General features: G+C 41.1%; 1 pseudogene; it reads left to right on the top strand.

Moving 5' to 3' along the window:
• Nucleotides 1–2,677: 2,677 nt before the first annotated feature.
• On the top strand, nucleotides 2,678–17,697 carry LOC100764992 (annotated as a pseudogene).
• Nucleotides 17,698–18,624: the final 927 nt, after the last annotated feature.

Raw genomic sequence — 18,624 nt, 5'->3', positions numbered from 1 at the left:
GCTCAAGCCTTTATCAGCCAACACCTTACCAGGGATGGGATTTATTTTCCAATTTAACTGGATGGCCAAGGGATGAAGAGAGTGGATGGGAATCCCAGGATAAAGTGGCTGACCTCAAAATATTGGCCTGTGACCAACTGCTGCCATCCCTCCCAGTTCTTTGTAAAATGAATAAGCCTCCTGCCAGGTGTTTAGAGCGCCCTAGTGCAAATTCCAATTTCCTGGAGGTGTTTTCTATCTAGAAGTTCTCAATGCAGCATTTTTGTCCATGCTTGAAACAAGATCAAAGTGTGACGCCAGACTACCCTCACCTCCCTCAACCATTCCTGCATTCTTCTGAAAACCGGCTCAGACTAGGGGTCTAAGCAAAAGCCATCGGTTTAAGGCTCTCCCCGGAAGGTACCTCAATGAAAAATCAAGCAGAAGCCTTGGGGCTAAGTACCTCAGTGAACAAAACAAGAGAAATAATCAGCATAACAAATGAACACATTATTTAGTTTATCCATTTGTACACTAGTCAAAATTATGTTAAACCCCTACTGTTTGCCAGAAAGATTTGAGACAAGCAAAAACAGACACCACCATCCCCAGGGGACTTTTGATTGCCTGGGGACTTTGTCAGCACTGGGATAATTGCTCCAAAGTCAGTTGCATCTGGGTTCAGTGGGATAGAAAATGCTGCTACACCTGCCCCCCCACCCCAACCCCACCCCCTGAGAATGGAAGTTGCTTTCTGGTTATACTGTGTAGTTCAGAGGCTATTCCTATCACCTTGGTAAGTGTGTGTGTGTGTGTGTGTGTGTGTGTGTGTGTGTGTGTGTGTGTGTTGTAAGGGAAAGCAGTGAGCAGTGGTCAAGGGGTGGGGGACAAGAGGGGGAAGGGGTAATTAATGATCATGGGTGGGGGCAAGGGGTGTAGAATGGATTGGGTTAAAATGGAGACTAGAAGACATAGGAACTGTGGGTGATGGTTTGAACACAAGGAAGTGCTGGGGTTCTGTCTCTAGGAAACTCATGTATTAATTAAATCACTTCCAAAGTAAATGTAGAGGTTTTTTCCATTTATGAGTGACAGGCCGACAGTTCTGAGAAGCAGGAGGCATGAGTGAGGCAAATTACAAATATCTGCCTCCACTGGGAACTCTGACATGGAGAGAGCCAAAAGATTGATCCTGAAATTGAGCTTACTTTATACCCCAACCCCAAAAATTGCCAAGAGAAATGCATACCATGAAGGCCTGAATCAAAAAGTTTCAGAAGCAAACAAGGATGCTGATAGGAACTGGGCCTCTGCTATCAAAGAATCTGACTGCAATCTGCCATTTCTTGAGAACCTGAACGATATTAAACTGAAAATTAATGGACTAGTTTGTTGAGTATAGAAAAGTTCAAGACAGTAAAGCATTCAGGCCAGGGGTAAGAAAGCAGCTGCAATTGTTAAAGAGACCAGGAAGAGACTCCTCCTGCATGGCACTGGGATACTAGGAGAGATGTCCTCAAGATAAAACCACACCCAGCTGAGGCTCTACTGTGTGAAGATCCAAATTCATTTGAAAGCCTGGGCTAAAGGGTTCCCTGATCCTCAAAGATAACTATCTGAGCATGTTTCTCATGGCTTAGCTGTGGTCCAGTGCAGCTGTGGTCTAAGGATACCAGTTGCATCTCAAGCTGACATCAGAACTTGGCAGCATCACTGATATGGAACTGCCTGGGAGGTGTGAAATGTGCAAGATTAGGGGGATCACGGAGTCCTGTTCCACTGATTCAGAGATCAGCTGGAAGCAGGCAATGAGTGACAGGGCTGGAGTCCTTGCAGGAAGATCCCGAGAGACAACTGTGTGAAGCTATGAAGGTTAAGTCAAAGTTGTAATTGGGACCCCAGGATAATGGAGAAGCCAGGACCAAAGAACATTGCTTGAGGAAAACTGATGTTTTCTCTATGTTGTTTTTACTCTATGACTACTATATTTTTATTTTATAAAAGTTCACAGTTATTTATTTTTTATTTTATCGAAGTTCACAGTTAAGCCATCACCTTAAGTCTCAGACAAGATGTTGACTTTGGACTGCTAAACTGTTGGACCTGTAATTTGCATTATATGGTAAACTTGGGATTCTGAGGACAAGGGGTGAAAGGCTAGCTTTTAAATGACATCTTTGGATGTCAAATTAGCAAGGAGTGGAATTATGACAAGTCAATATAAACGATGAACTCTAGACTCACCTGGGAGACCAGCCTCTGGGCATACCTGTGAGGGATTATCTTGATTAAATTAACTGAAATGGGAAGACTGCCCACTGTGGGTAACACCATTCCCTAGGCTGGGATACTAGGCTGTATAAAAAGGAGAAAGTGGTCTCAGCACAAGCATTTGTTGTTTCCTGACTGTGGCCTTATGCTGTGACTTCCCCATGATGGACCACAACCTAAAGCTATGAGTTAAAATAACCCTTCCTTGCTTACACCACCTTTGTTGGGGCATTTTGTTATAGCAACAGAAAAAAGAAACCAAAGGAATTTGTGGAGCCTAACATCTCCATTTTTCTCTTTTATTTTCTGGAAATGAGGTTTACTTCACCATGTAATCCATGCCTTTGTCATCTGGGTGCCATCTCATAGGTGAATCAGAGGCACTCCAAGCAATGAGTCCACTTTATTTTGTACCAGAATCACCAAAATGGTAGACCAAGGTAAACCCATTTTTCTTTATAAACTAATTATATCTGGTATTTCATTATAGTAACAGTTGACTAGTAAATTATTACAACAAAAACATGAGCAATGAAGAAAAAATTAGGTAAATTATACTCAAGGAACTAAAACCTTTTTATGACTCAAAGAACATTATTAAGAAAATTAAGCCCAGAAAATAATATGTACTGGCAAGGATATGAAGAAATTAGACCAGTTGTACATTGCTACAATGTAATAGAGCCATTGTAGAAAATGGCTTAAAGAATTCCCCAACAGGGCCTGGAGAGATGGCTCAGAGGTTAAGAGCACCCACTGCTCTTCCAGAGGTCCTGAGTTCAATTCCCAGCAACCACATGGTGGCTCACAACCATCTGTTATGAGATCTGGTGCCCTCTTCTGGTGTGCAGATATACATGGAAGCAGAATGTTGCATATATAATAAATAAATAAAATCTTAAAAAAAAGAATTCCCCAACAAAGCTAAAAATAAGTATCCTATGATTTATGAAGGAAGTTCTAAACACGTCTGGGTACACAGCCAAAAGAATTTGAAAGCATAGACTCAAAGTGATATTTGTACATTCAGGTTCATAGCAGTGTTGCTCACAATAGACAACTCAACTACTCAGTAACAAATTAATGGAAGTCTAGGAGGTTGACCTGTGGGAGAAACAACACTTGTTATGCAAGCTTGATGAACTGAGTTTGGATACCCAAAACCCATGTAAAAGCCAGAAGAGTATATAGAGCCTGCAATTTCAGCACACAGTTGTGAGAAGATAGAGGTCTTTGATGGGAGAACTGCTGGAATCAAGCTAGACTGGTGTATGAACAATAGCAGTGACTATCAAGAGACCCCATCCCAAACAAGGTTGAAGGTGAGAACTGATAACCCAAGGTTGCCCTCTGGTTTTCACTTGCATACCTGCCATGGCATATACATACATGTACACACACACATACACACACACACACACACACACACACACACACACACACACACACACACGATAAATGAGAGGATCAAATGTCATGTATACAAACAGAAGGATAGCATTCAGCATTAAAGGTTGGAAATTCTGATACACATTGCATCATGGGAAAGCCTTCAGCACCTTATGCTATTGGAACAAGCCAGACATAAAAGGACAAACAACCATTCGTTTATAAGAAGAGCCTGGAGTCGTCACATTCATGGAGAAGCAAAGTAGAATGGCTGTTGCTGCTCAATGGAGGAGGAGACAATGGAAAGTTAGTGTTGAACAGGCACTGAGACTTCACTGGCGAAAATTAAAAACTTACTCTATATATTATGGTCACACAATACTTAATAACACTCTATGACACAGGATTGCTTACTCAGAAATGATTAAAATGGTAAACTTTATGGTAAATGTATTTTACCACAGTAAGAAGTGGGCACACTGAAATATCATTTCATTTACACTAGAATGGCTATAATTTGGAGGGAAAAACCCAGGAAGTAATTGTTGGGTAGGATGTGGAAAACTTCAAAATCCTTCCTTAGGGACTTTGAATAGGGCAGCTGGAAAACAGTTTGGTAGCTCACCCTCCCCCTAGGTATTTGCCCACAGGAACTGAACTGAATTACCAGCATCATTTACTTGCCATCACCAACTCTAGAGTGTGCTAGCTCAGACAACTACTGTGGGAGAGTTGGAAGTGTGAAAGTCCCAGGACACTGATGGAGAAGAGCATCTATATGAAAGTGGCTTGTTTCTCTTCTTGCCTTTAAAAATACCTTTCCTTGCAAATCAAAACCACTGAGATTTTATCTTACACTGATCAGAATGGCTAAGATCAAAAACACCAATGACAGCTTATGCTGGAGAGGATGTGGAGAAAGGGGAACACCCCTCCACTGCTGGTGGGAGTGCAAACTTGTACAGCCACTGTGGAAATCAATATGGCAATTTTCTCAGAAAATTAGGGATCAACCTACCTCAAGACCCTGCAATACCACTGTTGAGCAAGACTTCTTAGAGGAGGCCTTACCCTCTCCGAGGAGCAGATGGGAAGTGGGGGGTTGGGGGAGCGGGAGGAAAGGAGAGAGGGGGAACTGGGATTGGAATGTAAAATAAATTAATAAAAAAGTTATCATAAAAAATCTTTTTCTTTTGCCACTATCCTAACTGAAACACAACTAAGTCAGTGATAACCAAGCTATAATATGTAGAACCTCAGAGGTCAGGTATAGAGTAACAGAGTAGGGGGCAGGTGGAGGGACAGATCTCTTTCAGAAAAGGAAATCGAATATTTAATTATGGTTGGACGAAGGGGCTGGAACAAGGGAACCAAGTGGGGAGGAAGGGAGTGGAGGATGAGAAAGGGAGAGACAGCCATGTGAGGGATATTATTGAAATCTAATAACAGTAGAAGCTTCTTAAAATATACAAATATACAAAGTTGATCTAAATGAAATCGCCAAATATTGGAACAAAGTCATCTTTTGTCACCAAATGAAGCTTCAGTACCATGATTGGATTATATCTAATTGACTTTTTGTCCAAAGGGGTCCACAGGAATCCCCAACAACCCAGTTTTGTTGACAAGACTATAGGTAGTTCTTCACACACTAATGGCAAGGCCCCATTGCTGAAGACAGTACCTACACAACTCAGTGAACGTGGAGAAGTTGAGCTGGTGCCTACAGAGAGCCATCACCCCTACATCCTAGGGTCTTTGGTTCAGGAAGGTACTCTGTGAACTACCAAAGGAGAAACAAACACCAACTAAGCCACAAACTCTTTGATCTACAATGCAATCCTGTGTACAAGACATACTAGGGCAATGATGGCACAAACCTTGTGGGAGTAACCAACCAATATCTGATTTGACTTAAGGCCCACTCCATGAAACAAAACCCATACCTGACACTGTTTGGGTGATCAAGAACCTAAGATTAGATAGGACCTAGGGCAAACCAAATACTACTGTTCTAAAAAGAAATGTAGCCATAAAAATTACTCCTAATGACATTCTGCTACACCCATAGACCACTGCTTGCTCAGCCATCATTAGAGAAGCTTTCTTGTCAGACTATCTTATCCTTGGGCCTTCAGCCCACAAATAATGACCTGAAGACTTACTATTAATTATGAAAGCTTGGCCTTAGCTTAGGCTTTTCCCCAAATAGCTCTTATAACTTAATTTAACCTGTTTCTATTAATTTACATTCTGTCATGTGACTTTTACCTTTCCTCAGTATGGCAAGTCTGTCTTGCTCCAAGTCTGCTGTTATAATTTGCCTGCTTAGATTCCTCCCCCTCCTCCTCCTTTCCCTCCCAAGAAACCCTGCCTATCTTCTCCTGCCCAGCTATTGGCCTTTCAGCATTTTATTACACCAATCACAGCAATACATCTTGGCACAGTGTACACATACTTTGCAACAATTCCTCCTGCAGCATATGGGAACAAATACAGAAACCCACAGCCAGATATTATGCAGAGAGTGAGAGAGCTTGGAATACTCAACCCTAAAAAGGACATCTCCATCAAACCCATTACCTCCGGGAGAAGGGAACCCAGTGGAAAAGAAGCCAGAAAGAGCGTAAGAGCCAGAGGGGATGGAGGACACCAAGAAAACAAGGCCCTCTAAATCAATATGAACAAAGTTCGTATGAACTCACAGACACTGAGGAGGCATACAGACTACCTGCATGGCTTTGCACCATGTCCTCTGTGTATATATTACGCCTTCCAGTCTAGTGTTTTTATGGGATTCCTGGGTGTGCAAATGGGTGGATCTCTGATTCTTGTGCCTTCTCTCAGACTCTTTCCTCCTGTTTATTTGTTTTGTCCAATTCTGGCGTATTAATTTTTGTTTTATCTTACTATACTTTGTTTTATTATTATCCCGTAGAAGCTTGTTTGGTTTTCTAATGAGAGACAGAAAGGGAGTGGATCCATATAGGAGAGGAAGTTGGGGCAGAGCTGGAAGGAGTAGAGGGAAGATGACACGGTATATTATGTGAGAAAAAAAGTTTATCTTAAATAAAAAGAAGAAATAACTGAAAGACAACTGAGTATACAGAAAGGAGAACCTTCATCCGGACAAACCCTGAGATATTGCTACTTCACAGGCTCCTGATAAGGTTTTACTACACCACGAGTAGGAAGGATTTTGCAAATACTGGGAACTGACTGCTGAGCAGCTATATCCCACTAATATTGAGCCCCGTCCAGTCATGCATGTCATCCTAATGTACCTGGCCCAGTCCTTCACAGATAGTGGTAGTCAGCTCTATTTATTAAATTAATCCTGTTTCCTGAGCTCTGTGTTAAAATGGAAATTCTTATCATTTCCAAACTGTTATTGACTAGAATTTTCTGAAAATCCCCTGAGAAATAACTGATGCTGGATTATCCAGAGAGGGTAATGAGGCTAAGAAGCAAGTTCCAGTTAAGTTAATTCAACTCGCATTATTAAATCAAGTTATTAGAAATCTATGTATTCTAATGATTTCATTAGAATAAGAAGCTATTCATATTCATACACACTGACTCTGACAAAATTATACATAAAGGAAATGTTTTGCCTTTAGGAAAACTATCAAAATTATGAACCAAGCCACATGAGACGTGGTGATTCTCATCCATCAACCGAACAGAAAATAATGAAGTGAAATTTATCATTTGGATTTGAAGCATGAGAGTCACCTTCAACCAGAACCCTTTCACTAACAATTTTTACAATGAGAAACCAAAGGAAAATGCTCTGCTCGTGAATAAACGGAAGGCGTCCAGCACAATACTCATCAGGATTCATTTGTCTCTCCTGTCCTGGACGTTCCCCACAGCAACAGTGAGATGACTGCAAAGCACCAAGACCTACATGTCAGAATGTGTTGCCCTTTCCATGTCCACAATCTCTGGGTTTAATGGGACCACAGGCCATCAGCAACTCCTCTCTCCACTCTCCTAGAGGTTTCCCCAGGACTATGCTCTGTTTGTTTATGCTTCCAGGAAGCAGTGGGTCATTCTTGCTGGGAATGACTTTCTTCAAACCCTATGTGACCTTCATCCAAGCTTTGAGGCTTTCCCTATATGTGAGAGGTAGGATGAAAAAAAAAGGGGCCAGGCAGAAGGTGGGGCCCTTCACATGGTCCCCCATCCTGCTGAAAGCATTGATAGTACCCTTGAGTCCCTGTGAGAATCAAATGAGGTGGCAATGTAGAATCCTTGCAACACCTCACCTATGGCATGCTCCAAGAGCCAATCATTTTTCTACTAGCACTCATCCCTAAACTTACATCTCTGAGCTCCAGCTTCTAGCCTAGACAAAGTTCACTCAGAAAAGACCAAAAGGTAACTTTGAATCTGCAACAAGAAGAAACAAAAAGGAAAGACTGCTAAAGCTTAAATCACATATCCTCTGACACACTGATCGTGGGAGACTTCAATACCCCACTCTCACCAAGAGACAGGTCATCCTAACAAGAACTAAACAGAGGAATTCCAGACCTCACTGATGTCATAAACCAAGTGGACCTAATAGATACTCACAGAACATTTTACCCAAACACACAATGACTGTAAGAGCCAGAGGATGTGGAGGACACCAGAAAACAAGGCCATCTAGATACAACAGAGTTGGAACACATACGAACTACAGAGACAATGGCAGCATGCACAGGGTATGCACAGGGTATGCACGGGTATGCACGGGTATGCACGGGTATGCACGGGTCTACACGAAAAGTGGTCCTAGAGCTGAAAGGAAAAGTGAAGCCCCCAACCCTAATCCAGAAGCTGTCTCCAGTTGATAGCTACTTGCAAATGAAAAATTAATTTGTCTCACTGGGGAAACAAACCACGTAATGATGGTCAACATTAAATGAACTCAAAGGCATTTGGGAGGTTCTTTATCTCATAATGGTGAGTTGAGATGTTTGTTTTCTACCTTACAGGTTCTTTGAGTATATATTATGTCTTCTGGTTTGCTTTTTTATGGGATTCCTGAGGAGTGTGTAAAGGGGTGTGTGTGTGTGTGTGTGTGTGTGTGTGTGTTTGGTACGTTTTCTTTGGCCCTTTTTCTTGTTTGGTTGTTTTGTCGTATTCTGATTTGTTTGTTTTGATTTATCTTGTTTCATTTTATTATTATCCCTTAGAAGCCTGTCTGTTCTCTGAGGAGAGAAAGAAAGGGTTGGGTCCCGATTGGAGGGGAAGTAGAGGGGAACTGAGAGGAGTAGGAAGAGGACGGCCATAATCAGAACATTGTGTATGAAAAAGCAAATCTGTTAAAAAAAAAAAAGCTGCTCACTCAGAAGTTCCTCAAATAAAACGAGAAGAGATCTCCAAACCAACACATGCACAAATTGAAACACAATAAACAAGAAAAAGTAACACATGATTCCTCAAAAGCCTTAGAGCTCCTCAACTACTGAACTCGGGGATACTGAAGTATGCAAAATGTTACATGATGATTTCAAAGAAAATAAAAGCATCAGTTAAATGTAGAAAGTGAAGAAGAAAGCCACACAGAGGAAAAGGTCACCAGCAGGGATGAAATAATCAACAATATGGAGAAAATTCAGGAAAGAAATTGATACTTTGAAAATAATAGAAATTTTTAGGGAAGAGAAAACTCAATGAATAAAATTAAAAAAAAACTGAAAAATAACAGTCAACTTAAACAAGCAGAAGAAAAACTGTCAGGGATGGAACACAAAATTGAGGAAAATTTACATTCCAAACGTCAATAGAAAAAAAAAAATAAGACAAGTATGACCACGATCTCCAAGAACTCTGAATATCAAGTGACCAAATAGAAGAATCCAAAGCTGAAATAAATTGTAAAGGCATAGACTATGTAGTCAATGAAACTGTAGCGGGAAATTTCCCAAATCTAAGAAAAGAAATAAACATTTAAGAACGAGAGGCATGGATTCCGCCGACTGACCCAGGAACTAGGTGAGTGAGTATCTGCCCTTTCCCAACTCCTGCCCAAAACATCACTCACCCCAACTCCCCCACCCCCACCCCGCCTGCGCCTGCGGAGGGGGTAGACACACCCAGGCAGCAAGGAGCTCCCTGCTCCCTGAATCTGCTAGCACCCCAATCTTCCATTCCACCAACAAACCAGGAACTAGTGAAGAGACTACCAGCAGAGTCAAGACCATCCAGAGTTGTGGACATTGAATTCCTTGCCCCCACACACCACTGGATCACAGGAGGAGATAGAGAGACCCCACCTACACCCACTAAAAGAAGATATGGGAAGAAGACAGAATAAGATTGCACTCAACAACAGAAAGACTAATATGACACCACCAGAATCTAGGGACTCCACTCCAGCAAGATCTGAAAAGCCCAACACAGAGCATGAAGATGAGATGGACCTCAAAAATTATCTCAGCAAGATGATAGAGACCTTTAAAAAGGAAACAAGAAAATCCCTTAAAGAAATAGAAGAAAAAGCAAACAAAAATTAAACAAAATGGAGGAAAAGACAAACCAAAATATTCAAGAAATAAATAAATCTCTTAAAGAATCTAAAGAAAGCCAAGAAAAACTATCCAAACAAGTGAAGGAAGCTCTTAAAACAGTTTAAAGCATGAAAGCTGAAATAGACACAATAAAGAAAACACAGAATGAGACCATGCTGGAAGTGGAAAGGCTGGATAAATGATCAGGAACTAAAGATGTGAGTATAACCAATAGAATTCAAGAGATAGAAGAGAGAAACTCAGCTATTGAAGACTCGCTAGAGGATATACATTCATCAACCAAAGAAAACCTCAAGTCCAACAAATCCCTAACACAAAATATCCAGGAAATATGGGACACCGTAAAAAGGCCAAACCTAAGAATAATAGGTGTAGAAGAAGGTGAAGAAACACTGCTCAAAGGTACAGAAAACATATTCAATAAAATCATAGAAGAAAACTTCTACAGAAGGATATGCCTATGAAAGTACAAGAAGCTTACAGGACACCAAACAGACTGGACCACAAAAAGAAGTCCCCCCAACACATAATAATAAAAACACCAAATCTACAGAATAAAGAGAAATATTAAGAGCAGCAAAGGAAAAAGGCCAAGTAACATATAAAGGCAAACCAATCAGAATCACACCCGACTTCACAATGGAAACTCTGAAAGCCAGAAGGTCTTGGATACATACCCTACAAGCACTAAGGGAGCATGGATGTCAACCCAGACTACTGTACCCAGCAAAACTTTCAATCACTATAGATGGAGAAAACAAGATATTCCATGACAAAAACAGATTTAATCAATATATATCCACAAATCCAGCACTACAGAAGGTTCTGGAAGGAAAACTCCAACCCAACGAATATAACTACACTCACAAAAATACTGGCAATAGATAATCTAATTTTACCAAACACAAAAAGAAACAGGAGGGCGAAATCCACACTCAATGACACCACCAACAATGAATCCAAAACAAAGAAGAACCAATGAACAATGGACATTAATATCCCTAAATGTCAATGGTCTTAACTTACCCATAAAAAGATATAGGCTAACAGAATGGATACGAAGACAGAATCCATCCTTCTGCTGTTTACAAGAAACATACCTCAATTTCAAAGACAGGCGGTACCTCAGAGTAAAAGGATAGGAAAAAATTTTCCAATAAAATGGGCTCAAGAAACAAGCTGGTGTAGCAATCCTAATATCTAACAAATTAGACTTTAAACTGAAAGCAATCAAAAGAGATGAAGAAGGGCATTTCATACTCATCACAGGAAGAGTCCATCAAGATGAAGTCTCAATCCTGAACATCTATGCCCCTAATATGAAAGCACCCACATTTGTAAAAGAAGCATTACTAAAGCTCAAACCACACATAAAACCACACACCCTTATAGTAGGAGACTTCAACACCCCCCTTACACCACTAGACAGGACCACTAGACAGAAACTTAACAAAGAAAAAAGGATCTGACAGAAGTTATGACCCAACTGGGTTTAACAGATATCTATAGAACATTCCATCCAAACACAAAAGACTATACCTTCTTCTCAGCGCCACATGGAACCTTCTCAAAAACTGACCACATAGTTGGCAGCAAAGCAAATCTCCACAGTTACAAAAGAATTGAAATAACCCCCTGTATCTTATCAGACCACCATGCATTAAAGCTAGAATTCAACAGCAATACGAATTGCAGAAAACCTACATTCGCATGGAAATTGAATAACACCCAATTGCACCATTCCTGGGTTGAGGAAGAAATAAAAAAAGAAATTAAAGACTTCCTAGAATTTAATGAGAATGTAGACACAACATACCCAAACTTATGGGACACTCTGAAAGCAGTGCTAAGAGGGAAGTTCATAGCACTAAGTGCCTACATGAAGAAACTGCAGGAAAGTCACCTTAGAGAATTGACAGAACAACTGAAAGCGTTAGAGCAAAAAGAAGCAAACACACCAAGGAGGAGTAGATGCCAGGAAATAATCAACGTGAGAGCTGAAATCAACAAAGTAGAAACTAGGAAAACAGTACAAAGAATCAATGAAACAAAGAGTTGGTTCTTTGAGAAGATCAATAAGATAGACAAACCTCTAGCCAAACTAACCAAAAGGCAGAGAGAGAGCATGCTAATTAACAAAATCAGAAATGAAAAGGGGGATATAACAACGGACACTGAGGAAATCCAGAAAATCTTCAGGTCATACTTTGAAAACCTGTACTCCACAAAATTGGAAAATCTAAAGGAAATGGACAGCTTACTGGATAAATATCACTTACCAAATTTAAATCAAGATCAGATAAACAGTTTAAATCGACCTATAACCTCTAATGAAATAGAAGCAGTCATCAAAAGCCTCCCAACCAAAAAAAGCCCAGGGCCAGATGGCTTCACTGCAGAATTCTACCAGATTCAAACAAGAGCTAATTCCAGTACTCCTCAAACTGTTCTGCACAATAGAAGCAGATGGGATATTGCCAAACTCTTTCTATGAGGCTACAATCACTTTGATACCCAAGCCACACAAAGATATGACTAAGAAAGAGAACTACAGACCGATATCCCTCATGAACATGATGCTAAAATACTCAATAAAATATTGGCCAACCGAATCCAAGAACATATCAGAAAAATCATCCACCATGATCAAGTAGGCTTCATCCCAGGGATGCAAGGATGGTTTAACATACAAAAATCCATCAATGCAATCCACCATATAAACAAACTGAAAAAGAAAAACTACATGATCATCTCACTAGATGCTGAAAAAGCAATTGACAAAATCCAACATCCCTTCATGATAAAGATCTTGGAGAGAACAGGAATAACAGGAACATATCTAAACATGATAAACACAATATACACCAAACCAATAGCCAACATCAAACTAAATGGAGAGAAACTCAAAGTATTTCCTCTAAAATCAGGAACAAGACAAGGCTGCCCACTCTCTCCATATCTCTTCAATATTGTACTTGAAGTTCTGGCTATAGCAATAAGACAAGCAAAGGGAATCAAAGGGATACAAATTGGAAAGGATGAAGTCAAACTTTCACTATTTGCAGATGACATGATAGTCTACATTAGTGACCCAAAAAACTCTACCAGGGAACTCCTACAGCTGATAAACACTTTCAGCAAGGTAGCAGGATACAACATTAACTCAAAAAAATCAGTAGCCCTACTATATACAGATGATAAATCCAATGAGAAAGAAATCAGGGAAACATCACCTTTCACAATATCCACAAGCACCACAAAATATCTTGGGGTAACACTAACCAAAAAAGTGAAAGACCTGTATAATAAGAACTTTGAGACTTTAAAGAAAGAAATTAAAGAAGATACCAGAAAAAGGAAAGATTTCCCATGCTCTTGGATAGGTAGAATTAACATAGTAAAAATGGCAATCCTGCCAAAAGCAATCTACAGATTCAATGGAATCCCCATCAAAATCCCTACACAGTTTTTCACAGACATTGAAAGACAATACTCAACTTTATATGGAAAAATAAAAAGCCCAGGATAGCCAAAATAACTCTTTACAATAAAGGATCTTCTGGAGGCATCACCATCCCCGACTTCAAGCTCTACTATAGAGCCATAGTTCTGAAAACAGCTTGGTATTGGCACAAAAATAGACAGATAGACCAATGGAATCGAATTGAAAACCCTGATATTGACCCACGCACCTACGAATACCTTATTTTTGACAAAGGTGCTAAATCTATACAATGGAAAAAAGATAGCATCTTCAACAAATGGTGCTGATACAATTGGATTCAGACATGCAGAAAATTGCAGATAGATCCATGCCTGTCACTATGCACAAAACTTAAGTGCAAATGGATCAAAGAGCTCACCATAAATCCAGCCACACTGAATCTTCTAGAAGAGAAAGTGGGAATTACCCTTGAACAAATTGGCACAGGAGACTGCTTCCTGAACATTATGCCAGTAGCACAGACACTGAGGTCTTCAATTAATAAATGGGACCTCCTGAAACTGAGAAGCTTCTGCAAGGCAAAGGACACAGTCAGTAGGACAAAATGACTACCCACAGAATGGGAAAAGATCTTCACCAATCCCACATCTGACAGAGGGCTGGTTTCCAAAAATCAGGAGCTCAAGGAGCTAGCCACCAAAACACCAAACAATGAAATTAAAAAGTGGGGTACAGAACTAAATAGAGAATTCTCAACAGAGGAGGAATCTGAAATGGCTGAAAGACACTTAAGAAAGTGCTCAAAATCCTTGGCCATCAGAGAAATGCAACTCAAAACAATGCTGAGATACCACCTCACACCTGTAACAATGGCTAAAATCAAAAATACCAATGACAATCTATGCTGGAGAGGACGTGGAGAAAAAGGAACACTCCTCCATTGCTGGTGGGAGTGTGAACTTGTAAGACCAAGTATGTCTGGAAATCAGTATGACAGTTTCTCAGAAAAATGGGAATCAGTCTACCTCAAGATCCAGCCATTCCTCTCTTGGGTATATACCCAAATAGTGCATGTTCATACAACAAGGACATATGTTCAACCATGTTCATAGCAGCATTGTTTGTAATAGCCAGAACCTGGAAGCAACCTAGATGCCCCTCAACTGAAGAATGGATTGAGAAAATGTGGTACATTTATACAATGGAGTACTACTCAGCAGAAAAAAGCAATGGAATCTTGAAATTTGCAGGCAAATGGATGGAACTAGAAGAAACCATCCTGAGTGAGGTAACCCAGTCACAAAAAGACAAACATGGTATGTACTCACTGATATATGAATTTTAGACATAGATCAAAGGATTACCAGCCTATAATCCTCTTCACCAAAGAAACTAAGAAACATGAAGGACTCTAAGGGATAAATGGTCCCCAGGAATGGAAGTGGCATGAACTTCTGAACTAATTGGGAACATGAGGGTAGGGGGGAAGGAGCTGCTACAATAAGAGCAAGAGAAGAGGAGTAGAGGAGAGGAAATGGAGGGGCAGAAATATTGAGTTGGGGGAAGAATAGAGGAAAGAGAGCAGGGTGAGAGATACCATATCAGAGGGAGCCACTATAGGTCCAAGAAGAGATATGGAACTAGGGAGATCTCCAGAGACCTACAAGGATGACATGTTCTGACAATCCAGGCAATGGTGGAGAGGATAACCTAAAAGCCCTTCCCCTAAAATGAGATTGATGACTTCTCTTTATGCCATCCTAGAGCCCTCACCCAGTGGCTGATGGAAGCAGAGACAGACATCCACAGATATACACTGAGCCGAAATCGGGAATTTAGTTGAAGAGAGGGAGGAATGAAGAACGAAGGCGTCTGTACCAGGTTGGAGAAATCCACAGGAACAGCTGGCCTGAACAAGGGAGAGCCCATCGACCCCAGATGCTGTCTGGGAGGCCAGTACAAGACTGATCCAGACCCCTACACATGGATGTCAATAAGGAGGCCTCTGCACTCCAGGGAGCCTCTGGTGGTGGATTAGTAATTTTCCCTGGTGCAAGAAGGGACTTTGAGATCCCTTCCCCTGTGAAGGGTTACACTCTGGCCCTGGACACATGGGGAAGGGCCCAGGACCAGCACAGGAAGATTTGGTGGACTTTGCAGAGCCCCCATTGAGGGCCCTACCCTGCCTGGGGAGTGGTGGGTGGATGGGGTGGGGGGTAGGCTGGGGTGGGGAAGGGTTGGGGGTGAGGGGAGGGAGAGGGAGAAGGGACTTGAAACAAGCTTGTTCCCTACTAGAACTAATAAATAATTTTTTAAAAAAAAAAGAAAATACTTTCAATAGCAAAAAAAAAAAAAAAAAAAAAAAGAGCGAGAGGCATGTAGGGCAGCGCTAATCTACAGCTACACCCCTGCAGCTGCTGGGCTCCCCGGGAGAAGCTGTGGTTCATGAGGAGACCAGGAAGACAGCTTAGTGGTCGACAGGATGATGAGAAATAATTTTTTGGCTGCAGAAAATAGTAATCAGTGTTGCAGACGGAGAAAAAGGAACTGGAAGAAACACCGTGAAGGTGGAATAAGACATAGTGCTTACCTCCTAGTCGCAGTCAGTTGAGCAGGCCGATCAGCAGGTTCTCTCTGGGTCACTGTGGCAGTGCATTCCAGCTGGTGAGAAACTACTGTTTGGTGTGCCACCCGCACATCAGAAAAGCAGGCAGAGTTTGTGGCATAAAGTCTCTGCTGACAACAAGGATCCAGACTTTAGACGACCGAAAGGCTTAGGAAGCTTTGTCTCGAGGGTCACTTCACATGGTGTCTTTTGTAGAGACAAAATCTTCGATTTGTTTTTGATGCAGGAAGCTAATTGGAGGGCGACTGAATGAGACTGGATTTCAGATGAAGGCCGACGCCAGGTTAGAAGTGCTTCAAGCAAGCTTCAGAGTGAAAAAAGGCAGGCAGATCCACTGAGCTGAAGCACTGCAGTACTAGGTTACAGTTGTCACCTCACATCCCCTTTGAGGAAGAGAGAGAGTAGCAGATCCACTCTATGGTGTGTGAAGGGCTCTAGCAGGCCGGAGCTTGGCAAACATGGCTCCAGCGGGTCTTACCCTTAATATCCCTTGCTAAATCGTTAGATTACATTACAGGGGTGGCCACCAAGGTCTATTCCCTTATTTGGACATTTTCTTATGCCTAATTCATCCCTGACACTGATCATCAAGGTCCAGCCATCAAAAATCCCCATTTGGGTACCTTAATCAGAATACCCAATCAGAATTTACCAACCCATTCTAGCTTGTTCTAATGCAGATCTTTCCCTTTTTCCTAACACTTGCAAAGCTATTTGCTCTGGTTTCTGCCCTATCCAAATTCAGCCACCTTGTCTCTTTGCCTTGCTCAATAAGGGACCTTTCTGTGTCTGGAAAGCGGTGTTTGGGTGTGGTCTGTGCCTAATCCAGGGTCCAGGGGGAGAACCCCGAAATACACGAGTCCCTTCAGTGTGCATAAAATACATGGGAATTATGGCAAAGTTTTTAGTGAATGGAATGCCATTAGAAAAGAATTGATCAATGAACTAGGGTGCTAGGCGTCACATGGACCGAATATGCATCTTCTAATGATGATAATTTGGAAGATGAAGAACACTATGCAGATCCACTGTGGGAGTACTTTTTTTTTTTTCCAGAAGCACTGTGGTTGAGTGCAGGAAGCGTGAGTTGATGCAGTATGACTAGGAGTCACTGCTCAGGACTTGGCTTCCAAGAAACAGTCGTGTGAGGAGCTGGCCACTGGGGCTGTGAGAACATTCTTGTTGAAGGGAGTGACTACCAAACTCTTTGATTGAGAAACTCCAGAGCAGAGAGAAGCCAGAATAAATGTGCTAGAAGAACAGAGAATTGAAGGAGAACAGCAGCTGAAGTCTAAAAATCTGGGAGACAGAGATTGGAATAAATACATGGGCTGATACCAAATGCTTCAAGAAACAAAAGAGCCGGGACCTGTAAGAAGCCCTCATTAGCTGTGCAGTTCAGCGTGTGAAAAAAGGTAATTTAACTTTGAACGGATGCTAAGGAATGCTTTAGCAAGGTGTGATCCAGTGAATTGATCTGATCTTCAAAGTACCCCAAAGCAGAAGCACATGTAAAAAGAAATTCAGCTGCTACATAACAGACATAAAAACATGCAGTAAATTGAACAAATCAGTTTTCATTAATCTAAGTCTGGTTACGTTCACATAACACAAAAGGATACATTTTAATGAAGAATTAATATTACCATTTGAGTTTTGGTGTGGATTCCAAAACATAAAGTTAGTAAGATATAGCAACAGATTGTTGGGCTTCTCAACCAATGACTCAATGCCAGAATGTTAGTTGTTTCGGGTGTGATCCTCTCAATGCCAGCTGTTCCAGATGTTTTCACATAGGGTGTCTTCCCAAGATGAAATTCCCACCTTCACCCGATAGGACCCACTTCTGATGGAGGGATTATTTTGTCTTGCCTTATGGTTAAGCTGTTTAGTTTCACAAAACTCAGCAAAAACTTATTGTGAAATCTGAGGTTCCCTTCACCATCCATAGATCCCTGTACCATCTGCCTGCACAAAAAAAAAAAAAAATGCTTTCAGTTAGTGTTTCACCAAAATCTTGATAGGAGTCAGAAATTTTATACTGCCAACAATCGACTTCTCAGACATACAGTGGAATTAATACATTATTGTGATCTAGGAATGGCTATATAGAAGTTTTAATTAGGTATTATTATTCTCAAATAATTGTTAGCCTCAGCGACAAGTCTCAATTTCTTCTGCTTGACTCTATGATTATGGCAGTTCAGGGTAGGAGATGTAGCATTTCCATGTGTAAGACACATGTGTTGGTGCCTTCATCATTAATGTGCTTTTCTATTGCCTAGCTGTGACTTTTGTAAAGATAAATTATGGGTTTTTTTTAATAATGTGTGTTCTATGTTTATAGTACATGCTTGGAAGCCAAGCACTCTCACTCTGCTGGTCTGCAG

Source organism: Cricetulus griseus, chromosome 3 (genome assembly GCF_003668045.3).
Source record: "Cricetulus griseus strain 17A/GY chromosome 3, alternate assembly CriGri-PICRH-1.0, whole genome shotgun sequence".
Lineage (NCBI taxonomy): Eukaryota > Metazoa > Chordata > Mammalia > Rodentia > Cricetidae > Cricetulus > Cricetulus griseus.
This window is presented reverse-complemented; position numbering and strand designations above follow the sequence as displayed.